This window comes from Pteropus alecto, unplaced genomic scaffold (genome assembly GCF_000325575.1).
Source record: "Pteropus alecto unplaced genomic scaffold, ASM32557v1 scaffold3, whole genome shotgun sequence".
Classification (NCBI taxonomy): domain Eukaryota; kingdom Metazoa; phylum Chordata; class Mammalia; order Chiroptera; family Pteropodidae; genus Pteropus; species Pteropus alecto.
The window spans coordinates 46212458-46224499 of NW_006442484.1; the positions used below are offsets into that span (position 1 = coordinate 46212458).

The window sequence follows — 12042 nt, forward strand, 5'->3', positions numbered from 1 at the left end:
GAAAAATCAGGGGAAGAACTAAGCTTTAGAGTTACTATAATTTAGTCAAGTGAACTTATGATAAAAAGAAAAATAAATGATTGGAAAGTCCTCTAAGATGGCTGGGCACTTGTAAAGAACAAAAGTAAAATATCCACAAGTTAAAGGCAAATATAGCCCCAGATTTGGCAATTACCACAAGAATACCCAGTACGACCTGAAAACCAAAATTCAGTGAAATTTGGCTGACTTATAAATGACCACAAACCTCAGTATGGTCAGTACTGATGTCCAAAGTAAAGGAGTGAAATATGCAGGAACAGCTCTACTACTGGAGTAAGATGTCATAGCATTTCTTTCTGTTGTTGTTTTGAGAATAATATGAACAGATTCATTAATTACTTCATTCATGTGCTCTTGCAGTGTCTTTCCATCAGCTCTCAAGTACCACTGAATGGATCAACAGAAAATAGTGTGGTACCTCTTGACTCCAGTTCAAAAAATCTCAGTATATTGCAGTAAACTATCTTTTAGTGAAGATTTGATGATGTTTTACTGAGGCCTCGTTGAGAGAGAACAATGAATGGGCTTCACATTGCTGATCTAGATCAAACAGTTTGTCAAACTGTTTTAGTATGTTCATATATAAACGTTATCACAGGTTCTCTGTTGCCTAAACTATGCAGCAATTAGCCTAAGTTTATTTTGTTTATCAGTGACAGCATGACAGGGATGCCAATTACACAGTTCTAGTTACAGGTATGTCAGCATTTCTATTCTGGGTCCTTATATTTAAGAGTTTATAAAACTAACCATGGAATGAATCTTGGCACATAAAAACCACTTCCCAGAAGAATTTTTAGAAAATACAAATTAGAAAAAAGTTCCATATGCTTTGCCATTCTTATGTTACTCATAGGCTCCAGCATAAATTAGTAAATCCTTTTCTCTTGTTCGCTTTTTTCTTTCTTTCTTTAAGGAAATTGTGGACTTTATGGCCTTTGGCTCAGTTTTTAACCCGACTTCTCTAGTAAAAGTTATCATTTGGAGTAAAAAGAATGAAGTTCTTTTGTGTTACATAAAAACATTTTGTTAGGTTGTGATGGGAGGAGAGAAGGTTGGCTAACATTGAAACCTCAAGTTTGAGTTCAGGGCTGTATTTCTGAGTATAAACGAGATGCCAGTATTACAACTGTGCGTTTAGATGTTCTTTCTGAAAGATCTTTAAAATTTTAGGTAATGAAAAACTGTGAGATCAAAAATTTATTTTTTCCATGTAACTCCAGTAACATTTACTCACTGCAAACTGTGTTCCAGATGATTTATGAATATTAGGCCACGCAATACACTAACACTGCACAGAAGCGTTACTGCCATTCTTTTGTGAATGAGGAAACCAAGGCTCAGACCAGTTAAGTAAATTGCTACAGGTCATACACAGAAGTGAGAACAAAAACCCAGGCCCATGGGCAGAGGTTAAATTTGGGGGTATTCTATATAATAATAACAGAGGCAAATCTTGCTAAAAAGTACCAATACTTAAGTGGAACAAACTAGTTATAGTTAACTACGATATAGACTCCAAGTGGTTTTATTCTGCTAATATGCAGTAAGTGTTCAAATGGTAACTGTTAGGACTCTGCAGGGCTGGGCCTAAATAAAATGCGGATACATAACTTCTCCATTTAGCATGCCCATTTTTGCCCACATCGTGGAAATTTGGCAATTTCCCTAGTCATCTTCAATTCATTAACAAAGTTTAGTATGACAGTTAACTGAGCTTGAGGGCCGGCAGGTGGCATCCACTCAAAGCCCGCAGTGCTCTTGTTTTCAAAGAGGACCCGCATCCTGGACCCAGCTGAAATTGGGCTGAGGATTTATAGTCACGTAAGCTAAACTTGTCTTCAAACAGTAGCTATACATTAATGTTTCTTTCTTTCTTTCTTTCTTTCTTTCTTTTTCTTTCTTTCTTTCTTTCCTTCTTTCTTTCCTTCTTTCTTTCTTTCTTTCTTTCTTTCTTTCTTTCTTTCTTTCTTTCTTTCTTTTCTTTCTTTTTTTTTCTCTAGGTGATATTCCTTGAGATACTTTGTAGGTGACCTTCCCACATTTTTGTCTATCATCCACATGCCAATGACTCAATTAATTTTTCCAGCTTTGAGTCCTCCTACAGTTCTCAACTTACTTAGCCAACAGTCTATGAGACATCTTTTCTTTAATGCCCAATAAATCTTTCTTTCTTTCTTTCTTTCTTTCTTTCTTTCTTTCTTTCTTTTTCTTTCTTCCTTCCTTCCTTTCCTTTTTCCTTTCCTTTCCTTTCTTTCTTCCTTTTTTCTCTTTCTCTTTTTCTTTCTTTTCTTTATCTTTCTTTTCTTTCTTTCTTTTCTTTTATCTTTCTTTCTTTCTTTTCTTTTCCTTTCTTTCTTTTCCCTCTCTCCCTCCCTCCCTCCCTTCCTTCCTTCTTTCCTTCCTTCCTTCCTTCTCAGATCTACTCCCAATATTTAGTAGTCAAAGTCCAATTCATCAGTTTCTCATGTTTTTCAAACATCAGTTTTCTTTCTCATGATTTGTCATTTTAATTAGAGGAGAAAGGAAGACAACAAAAACACAAGAGGAAGAAAAGGGAGCAGGAGGGGGAAGAGGGGATATGTGTTAAAAGCATTTTTAAAACAATCATTGACCAAAAAGGGATCGCAGATACTCAAATACCTAAATCTGTTGCCATCTTTTATCTTTTTCATAGTGTATCTATTTTTATCATAAGCCCAATAGGCAAAGCCCAAGTCAGCTTCACTATTTGACAAGGAGCCTGCTGCAATATTGACGATATAATATCAATCATGATTATAAGTAACTCTGTTATCATTATGTGAATATTATTTTATAAACTTTAATAAGTTGCTCAAACATTTAAGATGAATGATTTAAAAGTCTAAATTCATATTCATGACGAATATGTAGGGACATATTTTCCATAATTGTTCTTGTCCCTTAGGTAGGTAATACAGTTTATAATCATAAAATTTCATTCTTAATTCCTTTTATCAGAAGGAAAATATAGTTACTACCTAATTAAAATACTCCTGATGCTTTTAAGGTACACATTATGGAGTTTTTGGAGTTTCACTGAAGACAATTAAAAAAAGAAAGAGCAGCTGTGTGACTTCAAAGCGTTTTTAAGTGCTCCGAGTTTGCAGAGATATTCAGCTGTTCAGTACTGTTTCCAACTGTCTTGTTCTTATATCATTTGTGATGTAATCCAGGAAAAATTGGAACATTTTACTCATATAAAAGGTGCAGGAGTGTGTGACTAAAGAATTTTCATTTGGTAACTATAGAATCTGTTCTGATAATGTCATATACTTGGCTTATAGTTGCCAAGAGCAGGGACAAGGAAGATCACTAAAAACTTGACACAAATGCATGAATCTGAGTCTCCCTTCTTGGCTAGACAGAGTGCTGCTAACTTTGTGAGCAACGCAAGATGTGTGCCCTTTGGATGGAAGCTTTGTGAAGGTGATTTTTTTTTTTCAAATGATACCTATACTGCTAGCTAGTAAGCCACCCAGGAGGGCAGACTCAGTCACAATGGCTACAATTTCTTCCAGAGAAATTAGATGGGTCAAAGTGATTAATATAACTACAAAAAGAAAATGCTGAGTCATCAAAATCACACTCCAATTCATTATGAAAGGATCACATACAGAATTTAGCCCTAAATCCCTTTGATCATGATCTTATTTGATCATAACCTTAAACCAAAACAGAAACTATTATTTCAAAATAGATGTTGAAACTTAATAAAAAAATAAAATAAAATCACTTGATATAAAAAATAAAAATAAACAAAATAGATGTTGAAATCTATTTTAATTTCCTCCCCCTCACTTATCAGAATATCTTAATTTCATGAACACTTGAGTCCAGTTCTCTGAAAAGAACCCCCTCCCCCAAACCTAACTTCTAAATATTTACTTAATATCAAGGTGAAAACTCTCTTGGGGAGGGATACTGTGAAGATGCCTTATTTGTGCCCAGGCTTTCAATCAATTAGTGAATCTCTTTAAAGGAGAACAAGTTGAATCTTTGCAGTGATTAGTGGGTGGTTGTGCTAAAGGCAAACAGAGTCATTTATACACATGCAAAGAGCTTTCATTTGTGGTATGTGTTCATGTTGACAAAGAAGTTTGGCACATGTTGCATTATTTGGTAAAAATACACTTGTACTTACAGCTCTTAAAAATAATTCACAGTTGTCTTCTTATTAATTTGTGCATGACATTTTCTTAATAAGTGAGGAATTTTTTTACTAGAAATATTTAGGATCCACATCGTAAAAGGTGATGAAATAGTATGCATTCTTAAGTAAGAAATACCACATGTTAAAAGCACATTTAAATGTGAGTGACTACTTCAATGGGTCTCTCCCACTATGGTATATTTGGCACCTGTTGTCTTTTGAACTAGCATGAGACTAATGCCTGAGCACTAGTTACTCCAGTTTTCAAAAGCTATGAATTTTGACATATGGCTCCTCATTATGAAAGCTTACCTCTTCATGGCTTCACCTAGCTGAGTGTATGGCTCCGGGCTTTTCTTGTGGGCTCTGACCTAGAGGAATAAAGCCTGGAATATGGGATCTGCAGGCGCCGACTTGTAAGAAAAGTTCCACAGCTGCAGGTATCAGTGAGCTGGGAAACCTGAGCCAGGGAACATGGAGTCACTAAGTCTTTCAAAGTAGGAGCAGAGCCCCAACTTTTAAGGAGGCTATCCAAACAGGTGACAAACTGCTATACTTCAAAGACAGGAAAGCCCTTCAAACGTTAAATTGTAAGGACACAAAATGACCTACATTCAGGAAAACGGGGAGCCAGTAATTCAGTGTCATGTTTGTTCCAGTTTATTGAAGCGTGTTGGGTGGATATTAACTGGTTCTAAGGATTCCTACTCTAAACAGATGGTAGCTTTCTCCACCGGAAACCCAAGTTTTTAAGATCTTACTTTAAAAAGTCACTCGAGTTCACATCAGATTGCAGTTACTGTGTACAGCCTCCCTCTGGGCCAGTTTTCATCCTTAAAGTTAGCCTGGTTTAAATTACAATTATGCAGAATGCTTAAAAAACTCTATAAAAATATTCTAATGTCTTCCTGAACATCAAAACTAAGAGAAGGCATCTGCCTACAGCACAGCCTTGGAAAATGAGCAGATGAATTGCTTCGGGTTTGAAAGACAGCCTGGATACTTCCCAATCAAGGCAAAGGATTCCCCAATAGTTTTTTTTTTCCCCAGCTTAGAATGCAAAGTCTAGATGGATTTCTTGCCAGTCCTCAAAAGTACATTGGGCTGTAGATGCTGCAGTTTGAACCATGGGAGTATAAGTACTAAATTCTTGTCCAGTTTGCTCAAAATAAAAGCAGGGCTGGAAAGAGGGACAGCTGAAGAGGACAGAGATATGGTTTATGCCATTTTCTCACTGCAGGGCCTCTGTTGATCCCCAGCATTCAGAAGAATTACTGAACAAATGTGTAAGGGGAAGGAAATGAGCGAGTGAAAGCCAACCTTATTCCAGAACACAAAAGTTGTCCTTCTGTTTACATTTTCAAAAAGCAAAAATAAAAAAAAAAAGGGTTGAAATTGGAAAATTCCTGGGGAACCAAAAACCTTAACCTACAGTCTATAGATTTACCAACTGAAGCCTCTCTGAGCAAGGTCAAAGTTAACTCTGCTGCCCTGCTCTACAAAGTAAGTCAACTTGTTTTGTATGAACAGCTATAAACTGTTTGCAAGTTTCCTAAATCAGGCACTCGGGATGAATTATGAATGGAATTAGCCAGCTTGACTTGGAATTTCCTCACTTTTACTGGTCTTTAAACAAGATTTTTATACATTCATAGGTAATCAATGAGACCAACACATGAAATGGGCCTTAACATAAAACATTCTGTTTTAGAGTGATTTTGCAGTTAAGGAAACTTAAATATGAACTTCTAATGTGGAAAAGGTAGTTTTTACATACTGTTTTAAAACTGATCTGGAAAACTGATGAGCTGGTCACAAGATTTCTGTCAGAAACTGAAATTAAGTTTATATTTTAAAATACAATTTTAAATGCTTTCTTTCTTTCATGAAGCCAATCTGCTTTTCATATCCTTATTCTTAGTCACCTTAAAAATACATAAATTTGATATCTGGTTATTGAGTTTTTAAGTTGCAAGGTAGAATAATGTAGATATTCATAAACACAGAGCTCAAGGAAATCCTTCCTTAGTGCAAAACTAACTTTAAAATTGTCATCCAAATGAGTGCTACAAGTTCACCTCCAGATTTAATTTTGGCTATTAGCTACTTTATACCTTAATATATATTCTTCCATATAAAACTTGCACTGTCTTAAATTTTTCCTTAAACTGGTATGTCCAAATTGATTTCAATAGCAGTTTGTATGCATAAAAACTATAAGATCAGGATCAACGTCAAGTTTTGGAAAGAAAAATAAACTTAGATTGTTTTTTATTCCAACATGTTCAAATTTATCCCATGTAAATATAAGAGACTAAAACAAAATCTCAACTGTTTATGCAGAAAGTAAAACAACAAATTCCAATAATGTTTTTCTCATATAGCTAATATAACAAAATATCTGGAACATTTAAAAGAAAGGTACTAATTAAAGTACACATAAAAATGTCAAAGTGTGAAAAACAGTTGGAAAAAAATACTTTTCAGTCACTTAGAATAAATTACTTGCACATTTTAATGATCTTGTAGATTTCAGTAGTAAAATGTTTTTACAAACTTCTTGCCTTTTCAAGTACCTCAAACATATAAAGGGCTGAGAAAATTTTTTTTCTTTATAATACGTTCAAAAGTATCCACTACTTTGACAGACTGTCATTATGGTAATAATTTTCTAGCATTTTTATAGAATGAAAAATAGTCTTTGCTTTTTTTAAGGGAGAGAATAGTGTAAGAGATCCCTTTTAAAACATGTTTTTATATTCATTTAAAATATATCAATTCTCAATTTCTTCACAAAAACCTTTGATACTACAATTTTATATAGACTGCAAGGCTGTACTAATCTTGTTTAAAATTTTCTTAGAAATTATTTACAGCAATCATATATCTTCCTGAAGAAAGTTAAAAATACTAGTCATGATGTTTTTAATAGTTATGAAAATATTTTTTCTGAAGGACCGATGAACTTCAATCTGAAATGTGAACACAGAACAAAATAATACAAGTATAAAATTTCCTTTTGAACTTCATAGGTCAATAAAGAAATGTTTATCATAAAATTTTAAATACAAAACTTGAGAGAAAATCCTATGTAGCAAAATACTTGTTTCTATATTTCTGTAAATATACGTGCTCTTCATTTTAAAAGGCAACACTGACTCACCACATTCATAATTGCTATCTTCAGGGAATGGCTCAAAAACCGAGTCATGGACATGTCATCTGTACTCTCTCCCTAGGCAGGCACATTGAGTAAAAAAAAAAAAATTATTATTTATATCCATTCTTTTTAATTCTGTTCTGATTAGATATCAAAGCCTTTGATAGAAAATGTCAAACAACATTTAAACTGATTTGTTTACTTTTTTAACTCTGATGCTCCAGGCCAGACTATTTCAAATTCAATACTTTGCAGGTGACAATTAAACAGTGTGTGTACCTATGCGCGCGCGCGCGCGCGCACACACACACACACACACACAAATTGTTAAAGAACACTTTTTTCTTATAACTTGTAACAAAAGATCTAAATCATGGGGCTATTAATTTCTACTATAACTATATTTATTTTAGACTAAAAGTTCCAAGTGAATATTGCTTATCAAAACATCTTTGGCTGCTCCATTTGCCTTGACCATGCTCTTGCCATCTGGAAAATGAAAAATATAAGGCATTCTCATCCTAGTAACCTGGAGGATCTTATATAGTAACTTTAACTTACCTCTTCTGGGCTTTAGCAACAGGTTTACTTAAAAATATTTACTTTCTGGCAAAACGTAGCTAATTCTTAAATACAGCTTAAAACTTTGGATATCCCTGAGGCAAAATGAAACCCTGAAATGTGTCACTGCCCATTTATTTCCTACTTCACTAACTTCTAATTAATTCGCTTCTAACACCGACTCCGCAGACTGCAGCATTTGCATCACCCTGGAACTGCAAAACAAGACGTGACCCGCTAATTACCTCTAGCTAAAAAGCACCCATCTTTCATTGGGCACCGTCACCGACATCTTCTCCCTGGAAGAAAATGCTTTTCAGATCTCTGCACCCCTCTTTACAAACCTGAGCGAGACTTTCGAGGGGAGGGGGAGGCAAGACTTTGGTGGGAGCTGCTTCTCTTCAGTAAAGCGAGGGCTGACTGCAAAGGCTCAGGCTGCGTGTTTGAGCAATTTCCTGCCGATTCCAGATTCCACTCCGAGCAGCGTGGAGAGGAAGTCGGACTTCTTTTCCAGGCGGAGCCTTCACGTTGGTCTTTGGGGGGCCCCAGACCATGGGCCCGGGCCGGAGAGGAGCAAGGGCGCGAGTCTGCTGCCCGCCCCGCTCGTACGCTCCGGTTCGCACCCCAGGCTGGCGGCCCAGCGTGGCCAGGAAGGCTGGAGAGAGGGGTCCTGGGAGCAGCAGGGCACCCCGAACCCCCGCGAAGGGGCGGAGCAGTGGGGAACTCGCCCCCACAGCCGCGGGCGCCGACGCCGCGGATGCACTTGAACTCGTGGCGAGGCCGGCGACCCGCTCGCCCTGAGCGCACCGCGCCCCTGGCGGAGCGGGACGTAGGCCTGGCGCGCTCCTGGGCCTCCCTCTGCCGAGCTGCGGGGCCCCGGGTGCTGGGCTGGGGACCCCACCCTGTCCCCCGGGGTTAACACCGCCGGGGGCAGCGCCAGGGTCCCACTCCCGGACCCCGAGTCTCCGAAAGCGGAGCCCGAGGTTCCGCCTGCGGCAAAGCTCGACTAAAAAAAATTCCGACTTGGAGAAAATGTCACGGGGCGGGGGCAGAGGCGGGGGGGGGGGGGAAGGAAAGAAAGAACTGTAAATATGATTTCGAGGGGGGCGAAGGCAAAGCGTAAGCGCGCGGCTCCCGGCGACGCGGCCGCGAGGGCGCCGGGGCGGGGATTCCCGGTCTCGCAGCGCGCCCTAGTGGGCGCCCTTCCGCTCGCCGGCTCCCCTGCCACGCTCGCTCCTCTCCCGGAGCTCATTCCAATCTGCAATATATTATTTCTTCCAAAGTATTGACAATGTGTGAGACTCCAGTAACCCCGGAGCTCTTGTCTGTAATCAGCACATTTATTCCCATTTAGGGAGAAAAATCCGAATTAAATCCCCGTGACCCAGGTTGGGTTACAGTGTCATTTTCCCTGGATCCTCTTTTAAATCCACTCCACACTGCTTCTCTGTCTATTACATGCTAATTTAATTTTTACTGTGGACGATATTTTCAGCATTTGCTGAGGACAGTAAATTTTGTAGTTTATGTTATTTCACTTTTTATGACTTTTTAACACTTAATAAAATTTTATTAGAGCACTTTTGTGTTTACAAGGCCACAAAACTCTTGGCAGGTTGTCAGAAGTCCTTTTTATTATGATCCTACTGATATACTGCGAGTAATGAAATAATCATGTCCAGAAATGTATCAAAGGCCAGAGGGATTATCCCACTTAATAGCTCCACAGATGCGCCCAGAAGAATGCGGACACGCGGCAGTACCGGCTAGGAGGCGGCGGGAGGAAGGAGGCAGCCCCCGCTTCTTTCTTTACCATTTCGGTTGCTTTCCTAAAAGGCTACATGCGGGGTCATGTGACTTTCCGCGGTATCAATAAAAAAAAAAAAAAAGAATTTATTCTATTGCAAAATGTGCTTTTCTTTTTATTCTCCTTGTGTGGGCATTTAAGACTGTTCTAGTGGCAGTGGGGCTGGCTCAGCATATCCGTGTCAGTCACTTTCTTCTCATTTCTAAGTGTACTTTTGAGCATTTAAGCAGCGGATGGTGACATTGGTGTTGATCAGTACGGCTTCGTCAGCCCACAGCGAGAGAAGGAACTGGGAGGGACCCAGGAGGGAACGAGGTGTTTTAAGGCCCTTCTTGTCCTGCCAAACAGCACCTTTTGCTCTTGCTTTTTGTTTTGTTTTGCAAAACAAGGGAATAGTGACTTGAGGACTCTGCTTTCTGCCTTGTGTCAAAGAACCACAGTATGCTGCTTTTATTTTTATTTTTGTAAGACTTGCTCTGAGGACTGAGCTATTGCAGCATTTTTTTTAGAGGACCATTTCCTTTTCTTTTAAATATACATGTGATCATTTAACACATGGGTGTTAAGTTTATTCTTGCTGCAAAAGAAGGCCATTGTACTTCCTGACCCCGAAAGAAGGTGGGTGGCTTTGTTTTATAATTGAACTCTCTCTCTCCAACATCATATTTCTTTTTCTGTTATTTCCTAAATAGTGTGCCAAGGTGATCAAATAGATGAGGAATGGAATCATAAACGGAGTGATTTTAAAATTACTGTTGCTCCCTCCAGAGCACGTGTTCTTCTAAACTTTGGCTTTGAGGGACTTTGGCAATGTTTTTCACAAGCTCGTGTGTGTGTGTGTGTGTGTGTGTGTGTGTGTGTGTGTGTGTGTTTCATGTTCCAACACATCACATTCGGATTTTGCAGTCTGTCATTGTTTAAAACAACCCCTGGGAAGCATGCTCCTCTCTCTGGATTGCCTCCATCACACACATGTGTGTACTCTCTCGTTCGGATGTACATAAGGCTGCTCGTGAGGCTTCTTTGATTTTAACTTCAAGGGAGCAATTTTGTTCTTTGTATGTCATTGCTAACCACAGTCAAAACTTAGTGCCTGATCTAGTAGTCTACTGCATGCGCCGGATGGCCTAGGTTCTAAAAAGACCATATGAAGGATAGCACTCATCCCTTAAAAAAAAAAAAGTATATCCTGAGACTATAAGGGCAGACATTTTTCTCTTTTTACAGTGTTTTCCATTGCGAATATGAGGCAGTTTTTCTCTTTTTCTCTGATTTCCTAACACAGCTGAAGAATGTGGAAAGAAAGTGACATTAAGCTCTGAGTAAACATTCTTCTTCTATTCTGGTTGTTATTGATGGTTCATATTTTTTGCCTTTTAACACAAGAGACACAGGACTGGGCAGAGAAGACAGTTCAGATTATAGACCTCCAAATATCAGAGCATTTCAAATAAGGGAATTTATGCCCAAGTGTGGAGATGAGGAGCATATTAATTTTAATTCTGCTATAAAATGACAGTTTAATTTTGGAAGTAATTTGTGTCTAGGACAATGTAAATAATACTTCAAAGGTTGTAATAGCCTTCAAGTTAGAGGTCTGTTTTATTAGATTATGAAGTAAACCTCCCCTAAGGTAGATGTTTTTAATGCATCAAAATATGTTTGTAATTTTCATTCTGACATATCTATCACCTAGCACAGGTATGGCACATAATAGATATTAAAATATTTGTTGCATGAGTGTTGAATGCTATTTCATTGACTGCCCTGGTTGTTCAGGTGTGACCCATGAGGCAGTACCTAAGTCAGTGTCAGCCTCAGGTCTGGACTTGAGTGAGAATGGACAGTGCTCCAGGAAAAGTTGTGTACAATTGTTCTTTTACCTTTTTTATGGGTTTCTGTGTTGCCTCTCAATTAGTAATTGGGTTATAAAGTTTTTGAGGAAAGGGAATTCAAATTTAGGGGTGGGTTTCCCCATACTCAGCACAATGCTTTGTATAGAAATAACAGATAACTGAAAAGATAATCTAATATTCCAACATAGGTGTCAAATATGTGGTGACAGAAAGAAATCTAACTACGGGCGGTGAACACACAATGCCATATATATATATGACTTACTGTTGAATTGTACACTTGAAACTTATTGGATTTTAATCGATGTCACCATAATAAATTTAAAAAATAATTATTAAAAAAATACTGAATAGAAACACACCAAAAAAGAATATACCAACACATATCAAAACACTCTGTATTATAATCTATTATTCAACAAACAGTAGTTGCAGGCACTAA

The 12042-nt window shown here is 38.1% G+C and overlaps 1 long non-coding RNA gene across 6 annotated transcripts in view; it reads right to left on the reverse strand.

Moving 5' to 3' along the window:
- The window catches only part of LOC107196350, a 31919-nt gene extending 22985 nt beyond the window's left edge, over positions 1-8934 (reverse strand). For 3 of the 6 annotated variants that reach the window (XR_003042960.1, XR_001517739.2, XR_003042958.1), the window contains exons 1-3: positions 8282-8934; positions 7380-7451; positions 4529-4587 (exon numbers count right to left, since the gene is read on the reverse strand). This is a non-coding gene — a long non-coding RNA (uncharacterized LOC107196350). The other 3 variants (XR_003042961.1, XR_003042959.1, XR_001517740.2) reach the window with 3 other exon arrangements.
- Between the last annotated feature and the right edge of the window lie 3108 nt (positions 8935-12042).